Source organism: Bubalus kerabau, chromosome 12, assembly GCF_029407905.1.
Source record: "Bubalus kerabau isolate K-KA32 ecotype Philippines breed swamp buffalo chromosome 12, PCC_UOA_SB_1v2, whole genome shotgun sequence".
NCBI lineage: Eukaryota > Metazoa > Chordata > Mammalia > Artiodactyla > Bovidae > Bubalus > Bubalus kerabau.
In genome coordinates, this window is record NC_073635.1 from 77,887,270 (window position 1) to 77,910,198 (window position 22,929).

At 39.6% G+C, this 22,929-nt stretch overlaps 1 protein-coding gene and 1 pseudogene across 1 annotated transcript in view; both read left to right on the forward strand.

Moving 5' to 3' along the window:
* HS6ST3 (heparan sulfate 6-O-sulfotransferase 3) overlaps positions 1-22,929 on the forward strand; it is a 728,019-nt gene that overhangs the window by 526,784 nt on the left and 178,306 nt on the right. The gene's annotated exons all lie outside the window — the stretch shown is intronic.
* LOC129624810 (ubiquitin-conjugating enzyme E2 variant 3-like) lies at positions 1,506-22,805 on the forward strand (annotated as a pseudogene).

Here is a 22,929-nt window from a genome sequence, read left to right on the forward strand (position 1 = left end):
CTTGTTGTTAATTTCCTACAGGAATTAATGGTCTACAGAACTGTGTTGTAATCCAGAGAACTGTGAGGTGGAGGTAATATTTCAGGCAACCCCTTTAGTTTCAAGGGCAGGGTCAGGCATGTACAGAACAGCTCATCTTTTCTCAAATATTTCTTCAGAGTGTCTTTTTTATAGCACAGATTACGAACCTTTCCCTTCCTTTGTGCCTGGGTGTCATTTTTCAATTCCCCTCTATTTCCAAAAATAAAAGTTTAGCATCCCATGACTCTGTTTAGATCAAAAGGCATAGCAATAATAAATTTTTTGTCATGAAATGACAGCTATGAATGCTATAAATTTCATTCTCAAAGGCTGATAACATTAGACACTGATTTTGTCCAACAGTCTTAAAATTTAATGAGGTAAATAAGAAAGTTCTAAGAGTAAAAAATATTTATTTGGAAAAAGAAATAGCTACTTATTCCATTTTTCTTTTTCTCTGCATCAACCCTTACTACCAGTAATTCTATTGGGAGATTTTGTTATTATTAAGGACTGGTTTTCAGCTCCAGTCTGTAACATCTTAGTTATCTATTGATATCCCAGACATGTTGCAGAGTTCCTAATATGCAATTAACATCAGTATTCTTGGGTTGTTCATTGTATTTCTTGAACATCAACTCAAGGTTTTTTTCTAGGTATATCCAGATAATATTGCAAACTTCTCGAAGAGCCAATTAATTTTAATTTGCATTGGTAGAGATGTCACATATTTCTTAAACATCTCTAGCAATGATAGGATGTCAGAATCAGTTCTTTGGGGCTCATGAAAATCTCCTTGAAACAAAACCAAGGAACTCTGCATGCCCAAGCAGAGTGGAAAGGACTGCCATTTGGTAAATCCCATGGAGACATATCTGAAAATCCATGCAAGTTAGAGCTCAGGTTTATTAAGACAGGAGTGAGGGACTGATCCATTGATTGGACCTAATTGAGAGTTCATTGAATTATAGAATATCACCTGGTGGACAATTATTTCTTTGGGGCCTCAGAATATCAGTAAAACTTTGGGGTCTCAGAATATCATCTAGTAAAACTTCAAATGCACTTTGTTTTCTGCAATTCGATTTTTTAAAATAACCCTTGCAAAGCAATTCCAAAGCACCACCTTTGGAAACAGCAGGGAAATTAGGTGACTGTGAAGATGCTTAAATTTATGGTGTCAGCAAAAGAAGAGGGCCTCCTTGATTTTGCCATTTAGTCAGCGCCAAGGGGGCTCTGAGAATAGTATATAACATAAAGAGGATTCCTGCCCTTAGCAGCTTCCATACTGAAAGCGAATCACTGTTTTGCAGCAGCAATACCATTTCTTTTTATTGTTAGTGTTGGTGGTGGAACTTTGATGGTTCAGGCTGTACACTACACTAAGGATTAAGGAAAACATTGCCTCTGTCCATATGGTGCATCATGTGAGTACACCAGGCAAGACATTAGTAGATGTAAAAATCTGGGACTATATGAAGGCGATGCGCCTGTTGACGGTAAAATCAGCCAGGTCATTTATTTGTGTTTCTCTTCTCACTGTGCTGCGAGCCACACTTATAATCAGAGCCTCTTCTAAGTCTTTTCCTGCTCCTTCATCTCGCTTTCCTGTCACTCTTGGAACACAGGAAGCTACAAAGATGGCGGTGTGCCTCCTCCCTGCAGTGAGTCGAAGTATGGAGGAGCGGATTTTGGTACTCTTCCATGGATCAGTCAGCATGGGTGTGCTCATTTGCGGGGACCAGCGTTTCTCAGACTTCCAGAGAGAAAGGCAGGAATATAAAGTGAAGGCATAGTACAAACACAACAGGGAAAGCAGAAATGAAGAGCAACTGCAGAAAGCAAAATAAATCTCAGCTTGGTTCAGGAACAAATAGCAAACCCTTTGCTTAAGAATAAAACTTTTCCTCTCAAAGAACTAAATTGGAGGCCACCGTCTTTGTTGAGTACTTACAGAGTGAATCTAGGAGGCTCTGAAGGCATTCGAGAGTGAAGACTCTAGAAAAACTTTTAAGTGGAAGAAAATTTAGAAATCCATTAGTCTATTACCTCAAATTAAGGCAACAGGCTGCTCCAGGAAAGGGCTGGTTTTAAAACTCTGACCCTGTGGCATCTAGTTCTCCAGGTCAATATATCTGCTGACCTGTGACCCCAAATGTACATGTAAATGTGCAAGTGGGTCCTATTTGTGACAAATGATAAAGGATCCCTGGATTCTGTATTTTCACCTTAGGACTTGCTTCATCTATCATTGTTAATATGCATGGCCAAGGGTATGGAGAAGGAAAGTCAATAAGAAAAGGCTTGAGATAGAATGACTTGTTTTGTGTCATTAAATCTAATTAAGGATTCATAAAGCTAGAGATTTGGGGTCCTTTGAAAATCAACCTTCACCCAACAAATTAAGCCTCACTTTTTATATCCTAAAGTCTCTAAAGACTTGGTTTTATCCATTCATTCATTTGTATATTTATTAAACAATATGCATGTGTGTGTCTGCCACAGAGAAGGACTTCAAAGACTTCCTTATTGCCTAAGTTATCGGATATCACTCTAGATTGACTTTACCACAATGGGGCATTGACACTATTCTCTGCCTTTTCTATAAAAATCTTTACATATTTTGCAAGTCCCTGAGGCTCCAAGACCTCACACTCTTATTGTCTCACATGCAAGTTTCTGGAAATGTCTCCTCATCACCTTCAGGGGCACCTGTTCCCCAGATTACCCCTAAATCATAGTTTCCTGCCCCTCCCCCACGCCAGATTCCCAGCTGCTGCAGCTCTCTTTGAACAAGAATTCTTCATGGGACATCTCATCTCTTCTCAAGGATAATTTCAGCTCCTATAAAATTAGGAGTCACATACGTTAATTTTAATCCCTGACACTTCTCTGAACTTCAGGCTCATATATGTCAAGGTCTAACAAGACCATCAAGCTACTCACTTCCTGCCTCTAATCCAACGCAATATCCTTCCCATTCTGCCTTGTCAATATTTCTTATGTAGCCTTCCTCTCAGCCCTAATAACACCTCCAATACAGGCTCCCCTGATCTTTCACCAAGACAATTAAAATTGCTTCCCAGTTGAGCTCCCTGTTTTCAGTCTTGCACAAATAAAACCAGTCCCTTTATTAAGTTGCCACTTTGAACAGTTTAAAGCATAGATATGAGCCCATTTCCCTTAGAGTTGAAAATTTTCAGTGTCTATCTTTCTCAAAAATAAGATTTAAAAACGTTCTTGGTTACCTGGATACAGCCCACCTCTGCAGTCTTCGTGGCCTGCTGTTCCTAGCCTCCTGCTTGAAATTTGCAGGGCACACTGCATGGTGTTCTGTGCCCTTTTGCCTTTGTTCCTGCTGCTGCCCATGCCTGGAACTCCCTGTCTACTAATTCTTAATTCGTATTTATTTTCAGGACTCAGCTCTGGCATAGTCTTCTCCCAGCCGTCTTCTTGATCCTACCAACCAGGATTACGAATCCATCTGCTGTGTTCCTTTGGCGTCTTGGTCAAACCCTATGTCATTTCTAGTTGCCTTGTGCGTAAATGTTATGCTGATGCATCCATGGACTGACTAGACAGTAAGTTCCTCAAGGGAAGGACATCCCATCCCTGGGAGGAGACTTGGTGCCTATCACAGAGTAGGTGGACAGGAAATGCATCTTGATCTGACTGCTGGACTCTTTGCTCTAGGTCAAAAATATCGGTTGGTTGGGGCCTCCTAGAGGTCTCGTGGTTAAGACTTTGCCTTACAAGGCAGGGGTTGCCGGTTCAAATCCTGGTTGGGAAGCTAAGATCACACATACCTTATGGCCAAAAAACTAAAATAGAAAAATGGAAACAATATCATAAATTCAATAAATATTTTTTAAATAGTCCATTAAAAAAAATCTTTAAAAATACCCCACAAAACCACAATATTGGCTCTGCCTCAGAAAGCCCACATCAAACAGTACCTAGCAAGTCTCACTCCCACAGAGTAAGATAAAAGATGCACTTGGGGTGTGGAAACTGCCCACTTAACCTAAGGGGGACAGACTAGAGAGGTGGATCCCAAAATACTTCTCAAATGAGAAAACCTTGAATGCTTTTCTTCACTTACCCTCTTCTGCACTTTTACTTCTTCAATTAAGGAAATACAATTCCTCGAAAACCTGACTGAGAGGTGGAGGACCACTTCATCTACAGGTTGATGAAATCCGAAGCTTTCCCAGGGAGCTGTTCCTTTCATCTGGCTTCCGCAAGTGTGGAAGCCAAGAAGAAAGTACACTTGTGTTTGCCAGGGACTTGCAAAATGTGCTCCTGACTGGTAAAACACAAAAAGCTTTAAAAAGTGAGGAAACTGTGTGGCAAGCGCTGCCATCTGAGAGGAGCAAACAGGTTCATGTTTGTGCAGAAACTGGTAGAAAGGCACTTTACCGCATGGTAAGTATGCAGCCCATAAGAGAACTCAGTGGCCCCACTGCCAAATGTCAGTGTTAGAGAAGTGCTTGTACACCTTTGTGACTTTGGATAAAGTTGCCTACATGGAGCTGAGGGGAGAATTTGGCTCAGAGTGAGCCATTTGGCCATGACTGCAGCTCTGAATATGGAGAAAACAGCAGCATGCCGTTGGAGGTAGGATCCTGGGCATATCAACTGAATTTCTCGTCCTATCTCTTGGGCCTCCTTGTGCCTGGAACACAGTGTGTGTCATTTTATTTACTTCTGATGCTTTGCGATGCCAGTATCTCAGCAGCCTAGCCCCAAAGGGAAGCTCAGCATATTTTTCTGAGAGTTCTTATTGTTAGAAACTTAGAATGGAGTTGACACAAATCTAATGAAATGAAAGAGCTCTCTTCCTGTCTCCTGAATCCCAGAAAGCAGTGGCATTTGGAAAATTGTGTTCTAAATGAGTTGACAAGAGCAGGAGTTCAACAGAAGCCTGCTATAAATTTATATATATTTGAAGATTTCTGCCCTCCTTCCTCTCTGCTGTTTGAAGACAAGTTGTATTCAGCTTTAGGGAACTTAGTTTAAATAGCGTGCATGCACACCTGAGGATTCTCTTTAAAAAAGAAGAAGAAAAAAAGAGAGGTTTTAGAGTCATGTTGGTTATGGACAATAAAGTAAGAAATAAACTAATGAATGAAAGTGGGATTTTTGGTTACCTCTGAGAAATTAGAAGAAAAAAACTTTTGGCAAGGTTTGTGGATTCAAAATTTGCCACAGCTTAATGAATTCAGAGGTCATGATTATAACTACTGTAGCCCTACGTAACTGTGTGTGAATTTGAATTTTGTTCATTGAAGAAGGGCTTGGCTGGTACCACCTTTATGTCAGGTATGAAAATATTTAGCTTACCAGATTCATATGATAAACAATAGTAGAGGCTCTATAAGTGGTCTCTATAAGGAACATTTATCAATCACTTGATATTTCTTATTTTACATTGTATGAACACAGAAATAGTTCTTGCTGGGATTTGAACAAATTCTTTCATTTTTTTAATCCTCAGTTCCTTCATCTGGAAAATGGGGATGACTACCTCAAAAGCTTATTCTGTCAGTTTATTAGAATGACATCATGCCTACATGCTATGTGAGTAGTTCATACTATTAGTTTATATTTATATTAAGGCAGGAAAATTTAAGTATTAAATCAAGGATTGCAATAGATGATGATAAAGAGCGAGGCCTTAGAAGTTATTATTCGTGGTCATTGCTTCCAATATTTATTGAATATTCACCAGGTGCCAGGCATTTGCTAGATACTAAATGTTAGTGAACAAAAATGTGAATCTCCTGCTCTTACAGAGTAAAGAGCTTAGGGAAGAAGCAGAATAAACAAGTAAAGAAACAATAATGCATTCACCCTTCCTTCCAAAATGGTAGTGCTTTCTTGGAGAGTCTCTTTTTTTCAAAGGCTGGGTTAAAAATCCCATCTTTGTTTAGTTTCTACATGGTGTTTCCGTGGTAACTGAGAAGGGCGACTTGTAGTGGGTAGACACAGAGACCCTCCTGAGGTTTATAAGACGCTTAGGGTTGTCAGGGAAGGAAGGTTGACTTGCAACGCTGTCTCCTAGGTGATGATGGCTCTTATGACTTATGACGTGAACACCTAGTTGTCTGGCATCAGTGAGCTAAGACTTGTAGCTTAGTTATTCCTTCGTGTGACCAATACTCTGATTTTCTCAGGACTGAGAGAACTCCCAGCACTTGGGACTATCAGTGTCAACCCTTGGGAAGTCTCAGGCAAACCACGACAAGTTGTTCACAGTATTTATATTATCTGCTTTTCTATCTTCAGACCCAGGACTATAATTTCATGTTATGAAAAGTCCTATGAAGAAAGAAAAGAGGATGCTGTCTGTCAGAGTGCATTCTGATTCACCAACCACTGATTTTTAATTCATTGCATTTTAGTAATAGATATTTAAGATTATTGAGGCTTGCCTTTGGCCTAACATATGACATATCCTGGAGAATGTTCCATGTGCAGTTGAGAATAGTCTTGTACTGAGTAGAGTGTTCAATAAGTGTCTACTGGGTCTAGTTGTTTTATAGTGCTGTCCAGGATTTGCATTTCCTTGTGATCATCTACCAGTTGTTTTATCCATCATTGAAAATGGGTTATTGATATTTCCATCTATTATTATTGAATGTTCTGCCTCTCTCTTCAGTTCTGTCAGTTTTTGCTACATGTATTTTGGGACTGTTTTGTTAGGTGCAGAGATTGCTGGAGGGCATCACCAACTCAACGGACAAGAGTTTGAGCAAACTCTGGGAGATAGAGAAGGACCAGGAAGCCTGGCGTGCTGCAGTCCATGGTGTCACAACTGGGCATGACTTAGTGACTGAACAACAACAGCAAGGTTTATAATGACCATATCTTTTTGATGGATTTATGGATGAGATGGTTAGATGGATGGATGGTTAGATGGCATCATTGACTCAATGCACATGAATTTGAGCAAACTCTGGGATATGGTAAAGGACAGGGAAGACTGCCATGCTGCAGTCCGTGGGGTAGTAAGGAGTCGGACTCAACTTAGTAACTGAACAACAACAACAACCCTTTTATCATTATAAAATGATAATTTTTTAAATTATAACAATTTATAAATTTATAAAAATTATAAAAAATTGTAAAAATTTTCCCTAGACTAGGTAATCTCACTTGATCTACAAGTTCATCTATCTTTAATTCTTCTTGCTCAAAACTGCTGTTGAACTCTTGTAGTGAATTTTTCATTTCACTTATTGTACTTTTAATCTCCAGAATGTCTATTTGGATTTTTTATAATTTCTATCTTTTTATTCATGTACTCTATTTGATGAAACATTATTTCACAATTTTTCCTGTAGATCTTTAGACATGTTCCTTTAGTTCCTTGACCATATTTGAAATAACTAATTTAAACTCATTATTGTTAAGTCCCAATGTTTGGCCAGCCTCAGGACCAGTTTTCTATTGATTGTGGGTATAGGCCATCCTTTCTTGTTTCTTTGTATTTCTCCTATTTTTTGTTGAAAACTAAACATTTTGCTTCATATAATATGGCGACTCTGGAAATCAGATTCTTCCTCTTGCCCAGGGTTTGTTGCTGTTGCTGTTTGATGTTTATTTAGCGACTTTTCTGAACAAATTCTATAGGGTCTGTATTCTTTTATGTGTGTAGCCAGGGAAGTCTCTGCTCAATTATCCTAATGGTCAGCTAATGCTTCCACAAAGACTTCCTTAAAAGCCTGGAACTGCTTAGTCCCCCAGTCTTTGCCTAGGGCTATGTATGCATGTGTGTGTGTGTGTGTGTGTGTGTGTGTGTGTGTGTGTATGTACTAGATAATACCTTTAGCACTCAGCTGGGCTGCGGCTTCTTAGCCTTCTTTTTCTGCTTGCATAGAACCTCAGGTCTAGCCAGAGGTTACCCACTCCAGTGCTCTTGCCTGGAGAATCCCAGGGATGGGGGAGCCTGGTGGGCTTCCGTCTATGGGGTCGCACATAGGCTTCTAAATTCCCAGGAACATATTAGGGATTTCCAAAGCCTCCTATGGACATCTCATTCTCCATCTTTTCCTTTTAAGCTTTTATTAAGCTATTGTCTCAACTGTTAGCCACTGCTTCAGGGAGTTGCACTAAACAATCGTTTTATATATATATATATATATATATATATATATATATATATATATATTCAAATACCCCTGGAAAAAAGGCTTCTGGCATTGGGTGAGCTTCTAGTTACAACATTTAAAGACAGTTTTGCAAGTGTGATCTTTTAGGAAACCACAAAACAGGTCAAACAGTGGCCAGCTCTCTGGGAATGAAGCTTTGAAGATACTCCAAGCTTGTTATTCCTTTTCCAAAGGCTGCCAAACTGCTGGCTTTAGCTGTGGTTGTGGTTGTTGGTTTTCAAGGGCACTAAAATTTTCGGGGTGGGGGTGGGAATAGGGCAATTTAAAGCACTGTAAAGCTTGCTCTTCTTAATGACATTTATCCTTTTTTAAAATGCCCTATGAATTGCTGCAAGCTTATAGCAAATTTTCAGTTATAAAAATGTCAGTTCTGACAATTTTTACCAGTGTTCTCACTGTCTTTATAGAGGAGAGGCTTTTTGAATGTCCTTAACAAAATTTTCCACTACGAAGGTCTGTCTAGTCAAGGCTATGGTTTTTCCAGTGGTCATGTATGGATGTGAGAGTTGGACTGTGAAGAAAGCTGAGCAAAGAAGAACTGATGCTTTTGAACTGTGGTGTTGGAGAAGACTCTTGAGAGTCCCTTGGACTGCAAGGAGATCCAGCCAGTCCATTCTAAAGGAGATCAGTCCTGGGTGTTCTTTGGAAGGAATGATGCTAAAGCTGAAACTCCAGTACTTTGGCCACCTCATGCAAAGAGCTAACTCATTGGAAAAGACCCTGATGCTGGGAGGGATTGGGGGCAGGAGGAAAAGGGGATGACAGAGGATGAGATGGCTGGGTGGCATCACCGACTTGATGGACGTGAGTTTGAGTGAACTCCGGGAGTTGGTGATGGACAGGGAGGCCTGGCGCGCTGCAATTCATGGGGTCTCAAAGAGATGGACACCACTGAGTGACTGAACTGAACTGAACCAAAATTTTCATGATGTTACTTCTCACTATTGAAAGACTCAGTTAATGGTGTTTATCGTTCTCAATTAGCTCAACAACCTGATATTATGAATATCATTATTATTCTATTACAAATTATTATGAAGTAAAATATTTGGTGTCTTCCACCTCCTTTGTCTCTACTATTCCCAATTCACCTGCTGGAAGGGCTCCTCATTCATGTCTGTCCTCAGAAAGGGATTTTATATTAATCAATTATGTCAGGTTAATCAGTTATATGGATTTCAGGTCATATATTTTCTCTCCGAAGAAGATGTATACTGAGTCAAACTGTCTTTATTTTTTTAATGGAGTTTGAAGTATCAGTGCAAAAAGTGGACTTTTGATTTTAAGGCAGGGAAGGCCTTGAGATGCCTGAAAGAGTATCACGTGGACAGGAGATGTTAGTCTTTTTAGTGGGTCTAGTTTGGAGTTCACCATTGCCCGTGGGCTTGGTGAGCTGCCAGGGCTTGTGTGGGATGATTTAGGGGACTGCCTCAGGGGGTGGTGTGCAAAGAGAGGAAGCAGCCTAGAAAGCTGATTGACATTCCTGCTTGGATGTGATGAGGACTGGCTTTATAACATGCGGCTGGCCAACTCCTAATAGGATGTGAAAATCAATAGCAGAAAGCCATGGCTGTACCTTGGGATCAGTAATGTCGTAAGAGCATCTTACTCAAGAAAACAAAATTTTCAAACATCTCGTTTGCTTCTTGATACAGCAAATAGACAAACCGTGTTTCAGAAAAGAAATCCCTGGAATTGATTTCCCTCTGTGGCTCCTTCTGCAGAGATGACATACTATGCTTCCATAAATGACAATCATTTGAAGGATGATCTCAAAGAAGATTCTGTTTTAGGTAGAGGAAAGATTCTGCCTTATATGCTGGATCAGTCCTATACCAGATGTACTAACTGCTCAATTCTAATATAGGTGCTTCAGTCACTAGAGATAAAATGTAAAGAGATTCAGAAAATTGAGACTTTTTTTAAGAAAAGAAATGTATTGTTTAATAGGATTCAAGCATCTTTGGCACAGCAGAGCATGGTTTAATAACTCTGTAGCACTTCTCACTGCTGCTAAATACTCTCACTGTGCTTGGGAGAGTAGTATCACCAAGATGAAAAATTCAGCACCACCTTCGGTATCAACTAAGGCCAGCTGTGTTCTTTCTGCCTTTTCTGTCTTTGTTTGTTTGTTGTTGTTGTTGTTGAGTTGGTTGGTTTTGATTTTGTGTGTGTTTGTGTATTTGTTTGGCTTGGCTTTGCTTTGTTTTGGTTTAGGAGAAAACAGCAAAAGCCTGATATTAATCTGGCATTGGACATGCGCCTATAGAATCATCTGACTTCAGATAAAGTTTCATGAATGAGGAAACTAACGCCCAGGGAGTTTGGGTGACTGTCTACTGGAATTCATGAATCAGAGAGCTGGACCTTAACCCCATACCCATGTTCCCCTTTGTCCAATGTTCGTTTCATGTTACTGCTCTACCTCACATATTCCATTTAGGTGAAATATAATATTAAGGTGAGAATACCTGAACATGTGTGAAAATATCCACAGGTGTGTTTGTCCTTATTATATGCACTTTAGTTATAGGATTCATGTTATGTGAAAAAATTCAAGCCCATTTAATATAGAAATCACTTAGTGTGAACACTCTGTTGATACCAATGCAATACGTGTCGAATACACTCCTTTAGTTCATAAATTAATATATTGAAAAATGATGATTCACCTTGATTGTTGGTTTTAAAATTAACTCCAATTCAGGCAAGAGAATTTGGATTCCATTTGCCTGCCTAAAAGGGATGAAATGCCAGGCAAATTGCTAAGAGAAGTTCTGGAGTTTGATGTACTTGCATATAGTTTAAAAACAAACATTTAGTTTATTTCTCTTCTAGTTTATTTTGTATGATGGTCTACGTGGAACAGGCTTCCCTGGTGGCTCAGACGGTAGAGTCTACCTGCAAGGTGGGAGACCCAGGTTTGATCCCTGGGTCAGGAAAGATTCCCTGTAGAAGGAAATGGCTACCCACTCCAGTATTCTTGCCTAGAAAATCCCATGGACAGAGTCTCCTGGTCGACCACAGTCCATGGGTTCACAACGAGTCAGCCACAGCTAAGCAGCTTTCACTTTCACTACTTGGAACAAAGTGACCTTTCAGATTTTTCAAAATCTGTGATTCTTGATGGAATGTCATTTCAAAAAGGACTTGTTACTAACAGCCGAGGTAAAAGTCAACAAGCTCAGAAAGATGATCTCATAGCAGATAAAAGTTAGAGTTTTCAATGATGCAAAGGATGACACAGAGAAACAATTGTAAAATGCCGTAGAGAGTAAAAAATAAGTAATGTAACCATGTTATACATTGTGATTATAAACTGCTGAATTGGCTTTTACTGTGACAAGAGTCTCCAATTTATTGGATGCATGTCACTGGAATTTGCCCTTTCTATTTATGTGTCTTTCCATGAGTACTGGTGCTGCAAGATGAAGAGCTCTTACCTTTTTCATACTTTGCAGAGTGCTCGCAAACTTCCCAACAGATGCTTCTGTAATTTTTGCCTCAAGGTCACCGGAGGGGACAGAGTCATTCAAACAAGGTCACTGACTTTATTGAAAGTTAATAGTTGTTTCTTGAAAAGAGAAGTCAGAGAAAACTTAGGGCGACACAGATACAATTACTAGAAGATGGAAAATGGAGTAAGAGAATATTTTCCTCTAATAATGAAATTCATGTAAAATAAAGTGTGATAAATAGTGCTTGGACAACTAAGGTCATTTGGTCTGCTCTCAGTAATTCAATTAGGAGAAATCTGAAAGCAGTGAGTGTATGGTAGGTGGGAGCTGTAAAAGCACTGGACTGTTAATAATCTGAGGCTTTCTCATCCCTTTATGTGGATGAAAGTGGATCAATTATGTGAACGCGTATTGTCCTCATTTCATGTATGGGCCCTGAGGGACATTGCTCAAGGACCCCAAACGGTGAGGAAATGATCTTTTCTTTTGCAAGAGGGTCACTGTCTTCAACGTGATTTTTCAAACCAGGAAAAATACAATAACAGATTTTTTGTTGCTTTTTTTTCCTTTTTAAGTCATAATTTCAATGTTCTGAGAACATAGAACCCTTTTGAATCAGAGCTTCTGTTAAGAACTAGGATAGAAATTCAATGGTGATTTGAGAAAACGTTTAGCACGATCATAAGCGGAGCCATCCTAAGAGTGCAGACCCAGAGAGCATGTGGGCCAGGTTTCTGATAGGTTTTCCACTACAGAGTGGAATTCTTAGATTTGGGTAGGCTTCTCCACCCTTTGGCAGACACTGGGGGTGGAACCTAAATTTAATTTTACCCAAAGCAGATCTGCTAACAGTGTTAATGTTTTTCAAATGAAAAAAATTAGAATACATGGGTTGACAATTACAAATACATTTATGAGGACAGTAAGACTGTCCTGAAAATTTTTAGAAACAGGATTAGTACACATATGCTGTACCCCAAAGCTAAATAGAGCTTTTAAAAAGTTGTCTCATACATCTGATTGTTATAACAAATGTCTAGTTATCCACAGCATGATTCATATCTAAATAATTAAAAATTAACAATCACTTGATTCTGTTCTTTAATGAAGTTAATTGCACACACACAAACTAAATTATCTAGATATCACCTTTTTTTCTAGTGGCTTTTCTTAGTGTTTATCAGTGCAACAGGCCTGTTGGCTATTCAGTGCAATGTCTCATAGCAAATGTCAAATGACCTTTAAAAAGCTGCTTTTGAGCACATCTAGGAAACCACATTAACCATTTGGAAAGTCTAAATAATGTATGTGTTGGAGTATTTAGATGTCTTGATGACATTCATTTTAAGGAAAGCTGAAAGTGGTATATTTTTTTCTTAGATAAGTTCAAACTGAAATCCTTATATAGGTATGGTGAAGAACTTGTGTCTATTCTACGAGAGGCTAAAAAGAAAAATTCTTGTCTGCATCTGATATACTTTCACCTATCAGGGAAAATATGTAGAGAGAAAGGGGAAAAAGCTACTTTGTAACAGTAGCAAAATGATGCTAGCTTGAAAAATTAATCTAGAATATAGCTTCTTATTTACTGACTTACTTACGTCTGTGCCGGGTCTTCGTTACTGCTCACGGGCTTTCTCTAGTTGCTGCGAGTGGCGGCTGCTCTTCGTTGCAGCGGCTTCTGTTGGTGCAGAGCCCAGGCACGTGGGCTTCAGTCGTCGTGGTGCACAGGCTGCATCGCCCTGCAGCATGTGGGATCTTCCCAGACCAGGGACTGAACCCACGTCCTGCATTGGCAGGTGAATTCTTAACCACCGGACCACCAGGGAAATCCCTAGAATTTAGCTTCTTATTCTGCTTTCTTCACTTGAAACTCTCCTGAGCCCCTTAATATGGACATTTTCCTACATCTTGGCTCTAGTTTTCTCCTGTTTCTCCTCTGAAGATTTCTTTCTTTCCTATGACTTTAATTTCCCTTCACTAGAGATGATGTCACAAAATTTAAAAGTTTAAAAAATATTTTATTGACGAATGGTGATCTCCTAAATCTGTGTCCACAAATTCCAAAACTCACAACACTCTGTATACTTTAAAATATTCATTTTTTTTTTTTTTTTACCAACATCAGATGCTATTATATGGAACAGAAAGCAAAACAAAACCCTAGTAGGCCAAATAACTGGTAGGATGTCCAGAATATTGTACAAGAGAAGAAAAACATTCAAAGACATTTAATAAATTGTTGTTTGGAGTCTTAGCCCCGTGTTTCCAGCTGCCACTTCCGGTTGGTAGCTTACAATCGGCCATGATGGGAATATTTACACTGGAGAATTTGGCAAATGCTGCAAATTACACTCCCCTCTGCTGGAGTCAGTTGTTAAATATTTATCAGCACATCATTAGCGGTCACCTGAATTTCGAAGTTCAGCTTAAACACAGCACGTACAAAATGAAACTCATTTATTGAATTGGCCATGTCTCATAACACTGAGGCTTTCTCTTATGCCCTCAGGGACAGCACCATTATTCTGCTCAATCTCTTGGTGTTGACTGCCTCTGATCCCTGTCCTTGGTCCTCTGCTTTTCACTTATTCCTTTGGTAATTTCATCCTGTCTCATGATTTTCTATGCAGCTTATATGTGAGCATGTTCCAATTTATACCTCCAACTCAGACCCCTCTGTAGACCTCTACATCCAACTGCTTTTTGAACATCTCCTTTGGTATCTATTAGACATCTTTTGCTCCACATGTGCTGAGCTGCAGTCCCAATTATCAGCACAAATCTGCTCCAGCCACTCTCTTCTCTACCTCAGTTTTTATAGCAATTTCACCTTTTAATTGTTTGGGCAACAAAACCCTTTCACTCTCTGTCCATTCCCTCTCTCTATCCAACTCATCAGAAAGACATGAAATACATCTCATTTCTGCTCACAGCTCACAGTCTCTATTGCTGTTCCTGATGCGACCGTTGTCATGTCTCACTTGGGTGGCTGCAGAAGCCTCCTCACTGATCTCTCTGTTTCTGTTCACAGTTTGTTCCTTTTTTTCTTCAATGCACAATCAGAGTAATCCCTAAAAATATCAGGCAGGTCAGGTTACTTGACTCAAATGTGCCAATGGTGCCTAGTGAAAACCAAAGTCCTCATAATGGCTTATAAAAACCTACAAGATTGTCTCCAGATTTACTATGATTTCGTGTCCTGTAAGACTCTCTTTTACTTACCATGAAGGAGATATCCTGGTGTCCTTGCTGTTTGCAGAACTCACTAAACATGTTCCTATTATTCCTACCTGGAATGCTCTTCCCCTAGATACTTTCTTGGCCAGTTACCTCCATCTTCTATCCAGTCTTGGCTTATTGTTCCCCTCCTCAATGAGGGCTGCCAGCCTGACTCAATGTCGCATCCTACTGGCCCACTTCTTCTGCCTTTAGTACTGACTCCCCCATACCCGGCTCCACTTTTCCCATAGCACTTAGCATCTTCCAACAGGCTCCATCTTTTATATATATTATCACATTTCTCACGAATTGATTCGCTCCCCCACTTAGAAATCAAGTTACACAAGAGAATGAATGTTGGTTGTTTTGTTCTCTGGTTAGCATTAAGCATGAAGAGCCATGATTGGCTTATAGTGGAAGCTCTATAAATATCTATAACGGAATGACCTGCCATATAAAGCAATTGATTTTTGACTTTTATTTCCTTCCCACATCTAATCTATACAGAAGTCCTCCTCTACTAACTCCTTCCTTGGTGGATCTAACTTCAGGGGGCTCAGGAAATAGGGTAGGTTCTGAACAAGTAGGCCACCTTTGGGGTTTGGGTCCAAAGGCTGAGGCTGGGATGAGGGATTCACTTATGTGAAGTAACAAGGAACAGAAAGAATACAAAAATGAATGCTGAATCACAAATTGGGGAAGTAGAACTTATTTTAAGTCCAAGAGAGATGTAGAAACGTGCCTGGAAACAGGCAACTGAGCTAATAGGGCAGAAGACCAAAATATGAGAATGATGCTAGAGGGGAAATGAAGTGTACAGACCTAAACCATGGCCAAAATACACCTAAAGAGCTTGCGGTATATATTTAGAGGCTTGCAAAACTGTGTTCTTGTGGGTGGGTAAGTCTGGGAAAGCTATGTAATAGCAGTAGATAGCTCTACCTTTCTGATGTTTTCAAAGTCATTCTATCTATTTATTTCCTACTGTTACCTAAATCCCTGTTAATTTGAGTCTGTGGTATAGTGATAAGCTATTCCTTCTGCTGCTACTGCTAAGTCACTTCAGTCATGTCCGACTCTGTGCGACCCCATAGACGGCAGCCCATCAGGCTCCGCTGTCCCTGGGATTCTTCAGGCAAGAACACTGGAGTGGGTTGCCATTTCCTTCTCCAATGCATGAAAGTGAAAGTGAAGTTGTGTCCGACTCTGTGAGACCCCATGGACTGCAGCCCACCAGGCTCCTCCATCCATGGGATTTTCCAGGCAAGAGTACTGGAATGGGGTGCCATTGCCTTCTCCGATTCTTTCTGCTACTTCTTATCTAATCCATCCTTTATGTCAATTCTGGACTCACAGTGCTGGTCCTGTCACTTTTGCCTTTGAAAATCCTTCAGCCCCTCCTCACTGGTGACTGGGGCTTCCCCGGTGGCACTAGTGGTAGAGAACCTACCTGTCAATGCAGGAGATGCAAGAGATGTGGGTTCCATTACTGGATCCAGAAGATCTGCCGGAGGAGGAAATGGCAGCCCACTCCAATATTCTTGCCTGGAGAATCCCATGGACAGAGGAGCCTGGTGGGCTACAGTCTGTGAGGTGGCAAAGAGCCAGGCACAACTGAGTGGCTTTCACTTTCATTTCACTAGCATGTGCCAGGAATGAGCAAAGTTTCCTATCCTAAGTATACATTCACCATTCACTGAGTCCACAATATGTTCTTATCTACACTCATTTCCTAATGCCATCCTGTTCTTCTGTAATGTTTTTTTTTTTCCATCCCACTTCTGACTATAGAAGCCATATTTATTGTTTAATACTTAGTTAAAATGCCTTGTCTTCCCCATTGTCATCCCTGACTGAATCAGTAATTGCACATCTTCTGACCTAGATTCAGCATGGTGTCTACATCATAGACCACCTTGTCCCTGGCATGGCTTCCTTGCTGCACCCTCCTCTCCACATGGGTGAACCTCCATGCGATTCCTCGGAATGGTGTCCCCTCCCTCTGGCAGGGCCCTGCTCACATTTTTCTACTGGCTTGCAGAACTCTTACTCCTTCTCCAACTGTTAAAATGAACTCTAAAACATCCCCTTCAAGAAACATTTCCTTGTGCCCTTCCACCCCGAGACCATACAATGAAAATCCCTTCTTTCTTTAGTTCTTCTCAGCCTCAGGTTTTATCTGTATCAGGACACTGGCTTCATACTGTTCAGTGCTCAATGAGTTGTTTACATGACTTTTCCTTAATGCAGTTTGAAACTAATTTGAACTGTGCAAACCATATTCTCCTTGACCCTCTTATCTCTTCAGTATGTGGTTCAATTCTTTGCTCATAACAAAATCTTTAGTAAAATTTTGTGGAATGAATGAATGCACTCATAATTCATATTTGTCATGACATACAATGCCATACATTGCTGTCATGACACGTATCAGATATGTAGAAGCTCAATACCTTGTATCTAGTCTCAGACATATATATATATATGTGTATATATATATAGTTATATATATATCACCAACTCAATGGACATGAGTTTGAGCAAACTCCTGGAGATAGTGAAGGACAGGGAAGCCTGATGAGCTGCAGTCCATGGGGTCACAAAGAGTTGGACGTGGCTTAGTGACTGAACAACAAAAAATAATTATGTATATAATTAAGTTCTACTATTATATATATCTATATCTATATCTATAAATTCATTTGTATGTATGTAAGTGGTATATATATATATGTAATATATACATGCTTATTTGTATGTATGTGTGTATATATGTGTGTCTGTCTGTATACATATTTGTCCCTGGAGTAGGAAATGGCAACCCATTCCAGTGTTCTTGCCTGGAAAATCCCATGGACAGAGGAGCCTGGTAGACTACAGTCCATAGTGTTGCAAAGAGTTGGACACCACTGAACAACTGTATTCATATATATTTGTATGTGTGCATATATGTATATACACACACTTATATAAAGTAGACAATTTTATATTTGGCATGCAGTCCAATATATATAGAAAATTTGATATACAGTCCAATAATAGAGGCTTACTATCACCTTCCCTTGAGCTGGATATATCAAGAAAGCCCTCATGTTAAGTAGCAGGAAGGACAGACAAGATGGTGTCATGGCTGTGGACCACGTGAGTGAAAGCAGTAACGTGCGAGTGGTGTGGGCACAGGAACAACACGCTGTGAGCTGAGAGTCTCCCGTATTTCTCTCCCACGGGGACCAATATGGCATTTTCCCAGCTGTTGACTCCATCCCTTGGTCACAGATGTTCCGACACTGTGCCTATTGGGCCAGCCCCCTTATTCATCCCTAACTCTTTTCATCTTGGGCAGCAGCTGTCTTTCCAGGAAGAGACTAGACCCTTTGGAGCATTGGGAAAGGTAGTGCTGGGACATGCTGGATACTCTTCTGTGTGTAAATATAATCTCCCTCATTCAAACTCAGATGATCCGCTCCCTGCCAGTCAGTCTTCAAATCGTCCTCTCCATCTATGGTCTCCACATCTATGGAAGAGAGACTCAAACACACTTTTTGTTTCTTTGCCTTTCTCTCTATTCCTTCTCTTCTCTACCTGTTTCTCTCCCTCCCTTCCCTCCTGTCCTTCTCTCTCTTCCTTCCCCCTTCTGTTTGTCTATCTTTTGCTTCCTCATTCTTCATCTTTAAGATATGACTCTGCTTTGATGTACTTGGTACACACAGTGAAAGAAGCTGATGGGTAAAATAGCCATCATCACTTCGTATTGAATTGTTGATATATAGCCTTATGGATTGAAAGCATCTCACCTGTTTGTTCTTGATTGTACAGTGCATTAGGACAAATTGTTCTGTATCTTTCTTTGAAGGGAAGACTAAATTCAGTCAAAGAGATGCTTAGTAACCTTTGATGTGAATTATGCCTCCAGTCTTTGAGGAACTGTGGGGGCACAGTTTCTGGAAATATTGCTGCAGTCAGCAATAACACTCGTAATTACTCTAAAACTGTACATTTAAAAAGGCATTGCAGGGCCATCTCCATCCTCCTATTTGGTTGTTTTTAAGAAATGCCTCTTTAAAAAAAAGCAACACTGGTAAAGGAAATGGGACAGATTTTCTTACAGTGTCACAAAATTCCAGTCACATCAGGGTAATTGTCAATGAATTGATGACCAGACTCTGATGGTTGGCTGTTTGCTCTGCAAGAAAATAGAAATGCTTTGAGCAAGTTTTTTAAATGTCAGTACTATTTGGGATCTTGCATTTGCTAAAATATTTCCTGAGGTGAATGCAAAGGCAGGGATCTTCACTTTTTTACTCACATGGATCTTGAACCAAGAGTTTTAGAAAACCCAATTGTCTGTTCACTGTGGATTTAGTTCTTATCTTTCATTCTTTCCCATTTAACAGAGACTAGATAGTAGGTTATGGATAAAGCCTTTTACAATTTGTGTTTGTAAAAATGCCACTTGCAAAAAAGAAATATCCTAATCAAAACAAATCAAATCTGTAGGAACTAGCCTCTCTCTGGCTTATTTTTAATCATTAGTATAAAAACATGCATCTCATCTTTATCTTTTACACATGCTTAGATATGCCTACTCTGAAAACCATCATTATTAGGAAAAAAAAATAGAGTTAACCTGTGTGAAGTGATTATTTAATTTGACAAGGTTAGAATCAGTTTTTTTTTTCCCATCAGGAGTTGAAGGAAATTTTTTGCTGTCTTGGCTGGCTTACCAGCAATTTTTGTTATTTTTTGAGGTGTTTATCAGTGGAGGGCAAATATCACCTGAGCCCTTAGGACATTGTTAAGTTTATATTTTTTTCTCTTCCAGTATCTGACAGGAAAAAATAAAATGACCATCTTACTTCCTTACTTTGTGCTTTTCAGTTCAACCCAATTTCTCAACAACAACAACAAAAAAAACACACATTCATGATGGCAGGGACTCGAGAAACCATAAGCCCACCCCTGACGTGGGTGGGTGGTCACTTTGTCTTAAGGAGACTAAATCAGGGGACATTTCATATATGTTAGAAAATGAGTTTCAAAGTCAAGTTCAATGGGGGATACAAAAGTGCTTGAAATGCACATGATTATGGCTTATGTGCAGAAGGATAAATGCAAAATAGAAAACATCATCATTTTAAATTCTTAGTCAAAACTCATGTCAAAGGGAGGGGAGCTATCAAAGGGAGGACTACTGATTTTTACTTCGGTTTATTCATTTGTATCTATTCCCCAATAATCAGTCTTCTTGGAAGCCTGTACAAGAGAACTACTACTTCGTGTAGAAGATGGTTCAAAGACCCTCTGTGGTGAGCCATCCCCACGAAGAAAATCCTGCTTGTATGCTGAGTATTACTAGAGCCAGTGCCGTGGGAGGTGAGGCATTGGTGATAAAGAGTAAAATGAAACTCTGCCAAAAACCTGTAGATCTTTCTCCTTCCATATTCACTGGATGTGCATTTTGTCTCTGGAAGTTGGGTACGAATGGCTGGGGGAAAAAGACAAGAAAATTAGGCCGCAGTATGACAGAGTGGAGATGTGTCTCCTGACCTTGTTTACTTGTCAATCTTCTATCAGGCTGCTCAAGTCTCTTTATATCTTCTGAGAGGAGAACTCGCATCTCAAGAACAAAGGAATGAGCCGAACATAGTTTTTGGTAGTAAAAGATCTCACTCATTTTCACTGTTACGATAATAAGTCTTTGGTTTAATGATAATTCAGAATCATTGGTTGCCAAGAGAAATTCAGATAATGTATGAAACATATCTATAGGTATAATTCCCTGAAGAGCTTCCAAATTAGACTAATATTTCTGTCTTTGTTCATAAACTAAGGGAACGGTGAAGCTTGTCTTTGAACCTCTGAGAAAAGCATTGTTAAGAGTTATTGTTTAGTCTCTAAGTCATGTCTGATTCTTTTGCTACCCCATGGACTTGTAGCCCACCAGGTTCCTCTGTCCATGGGATTTCCCAGGCAAGAATGCTGGAATGGGTTGCCATTTCCTTCTCCAGGGGATCTTCCCAGTCCAGGGATTGAACCTGAGTCACTTGCATCTCCTGCATTGGCAGACAGATTCTTTACCGCTGAGCTACCAGGTCATGTGATATTTTTTCAAATGCAAGAAAAGTAAATTATGGTCATGGACCTAGATGCCAGGTACAGTTTAAAGTTATATACTGGATAAATTGATTTTTGTTCTTCCAAAAAAAAAAGTAATATGCAAAGCAGAACATTAATGAAATTAGTAATTTATTCTCCAGTAATGTTTCCCACCCATGATTTCTCAAGATGATGTACAATAGCCCAATTACATCACACCATAAATAAATGCTTTTCCTACTGAATTTTTGGTACCTTTGTCATAAAGCAATTTACTCTACATGTGTGCATCCATCTCTGAACTATCTGTTTACACAGTCTTTGGTAAATTTTTTCTGCTTACATATTGTTGTTATATTCTCATGATAATAGGTATTCTACATAGTACTTTTTAATGAGTAGGATTTAATTTATAGATGCACCACAATTTACTTAATTCCCTAATGGCCTATGAACTCAATTACTAAATTTATTTTTTCTTACATATACGGAAATATATGTACCCTTGTTCCATACACATGTGGTAAGACTAGCAAGGAAATTAAATTTTTAATGAAGAGACCTCTGTTGTATAGTGTGAAATATATTATTCAATACAACATCAGAAGAACTGAATTCCAATCAAGATTCTTCCCCTTAATAACTGTGCAGAATGAGTCTCAGCTGTAATTTGTGTATAATAACACTTACCTCCCAGAATTATTAAAAGAATAAAGCCTATTAATGGACATGGGAATGCTTTCAAAAATGTGAACCATTATAAAATATTTTTGCTATAGATAAGTAATAAATGTTTGACAAACAAAATCCTTCCAGCTTATTTGACAGACATAAAATCATTTTTGCATGTTTATTAAAAAATAGACTTATCTGACACAAGCCTCTAATTCAGAAGATACTTCCAGTCTTCAGGTACTTTAAATTGTAGCAACCTTTTATATATTAAATACTTGCCCTATCTCCAAAATTGGAGCCCCCCTAAATCTGTAACTGTTAGGTTAACCAGATAAGTTATTTTAAAGTTTCAAGAGGAACTGCCCCTGTGTTCCTTGTCATCTACCTTATGAAGCATGGTAGGTACACTTGTTAGCCTAGATTGCAAAAATTAATAAAGGTGTCTCAGACATAAATTCGGAGAAGGCAATGGCAACCCACTCCAGTACTCTTGCCTGGAAGATCCCATGGATGGAGGAGCCTGGTAGGCTGCAGTCCATGGGGTCGTTAAGAGTTGGACATAACTGAGTGACTTCACTTTCCCTTTTTACTTTCATGCATTGGAGAAGGAAATGGCAACCCACTCCATTGTTCTTGCCTGGAGAATCCCAGGGATGATGGAGCCTGGTGGGCTGCCGTCTATGGGGTCGCACAGAGTCGGACACGACTGAAGCGACTTAGCAGCAGTAGCAGCAGACATAAATTCAAAGACCTGGGGATATGTTAAGAATAAAACAGTCCTTTAGTTTACCACAGTTGGAGTCAAATAATTTTGCATTACTTGGACACTAGCAATTTCAGCGATGACATTGCAGACGAATGGTCCTCTTAGACATTCTAGAATTGTCTGTAGGAGACACGATGACTTTGCCATCTTGAGCCTACCCAAGGTGGAAATCAACAAAGATGTGTCTACCTTTGTTCATTCCAAAATGTTGCTCCTCACACTTAACTCATTGGATAGTTCTCATTCCTATCTTCCTGAGGTTCACAGAAAGATGGACTTATTCCGAACACTACTTCCAGCTCTGGGACATTTTAGTCAACACAGTGTCCTGTTGTTGTATGTTGGTCCATGGAAATAATAACCTAAGTGACATGGAGACAGTGTATTTTCTAAATATTAAATGATGGGAATTGGATGCAAGTGGATTCTCAGAGAATGCAATATATTGTTATATGTGTTTTGAAGGGCAGACTTTGGGAGAAGCGTGTGTGTTATTGGGAACGAGAAGAAGATGGAG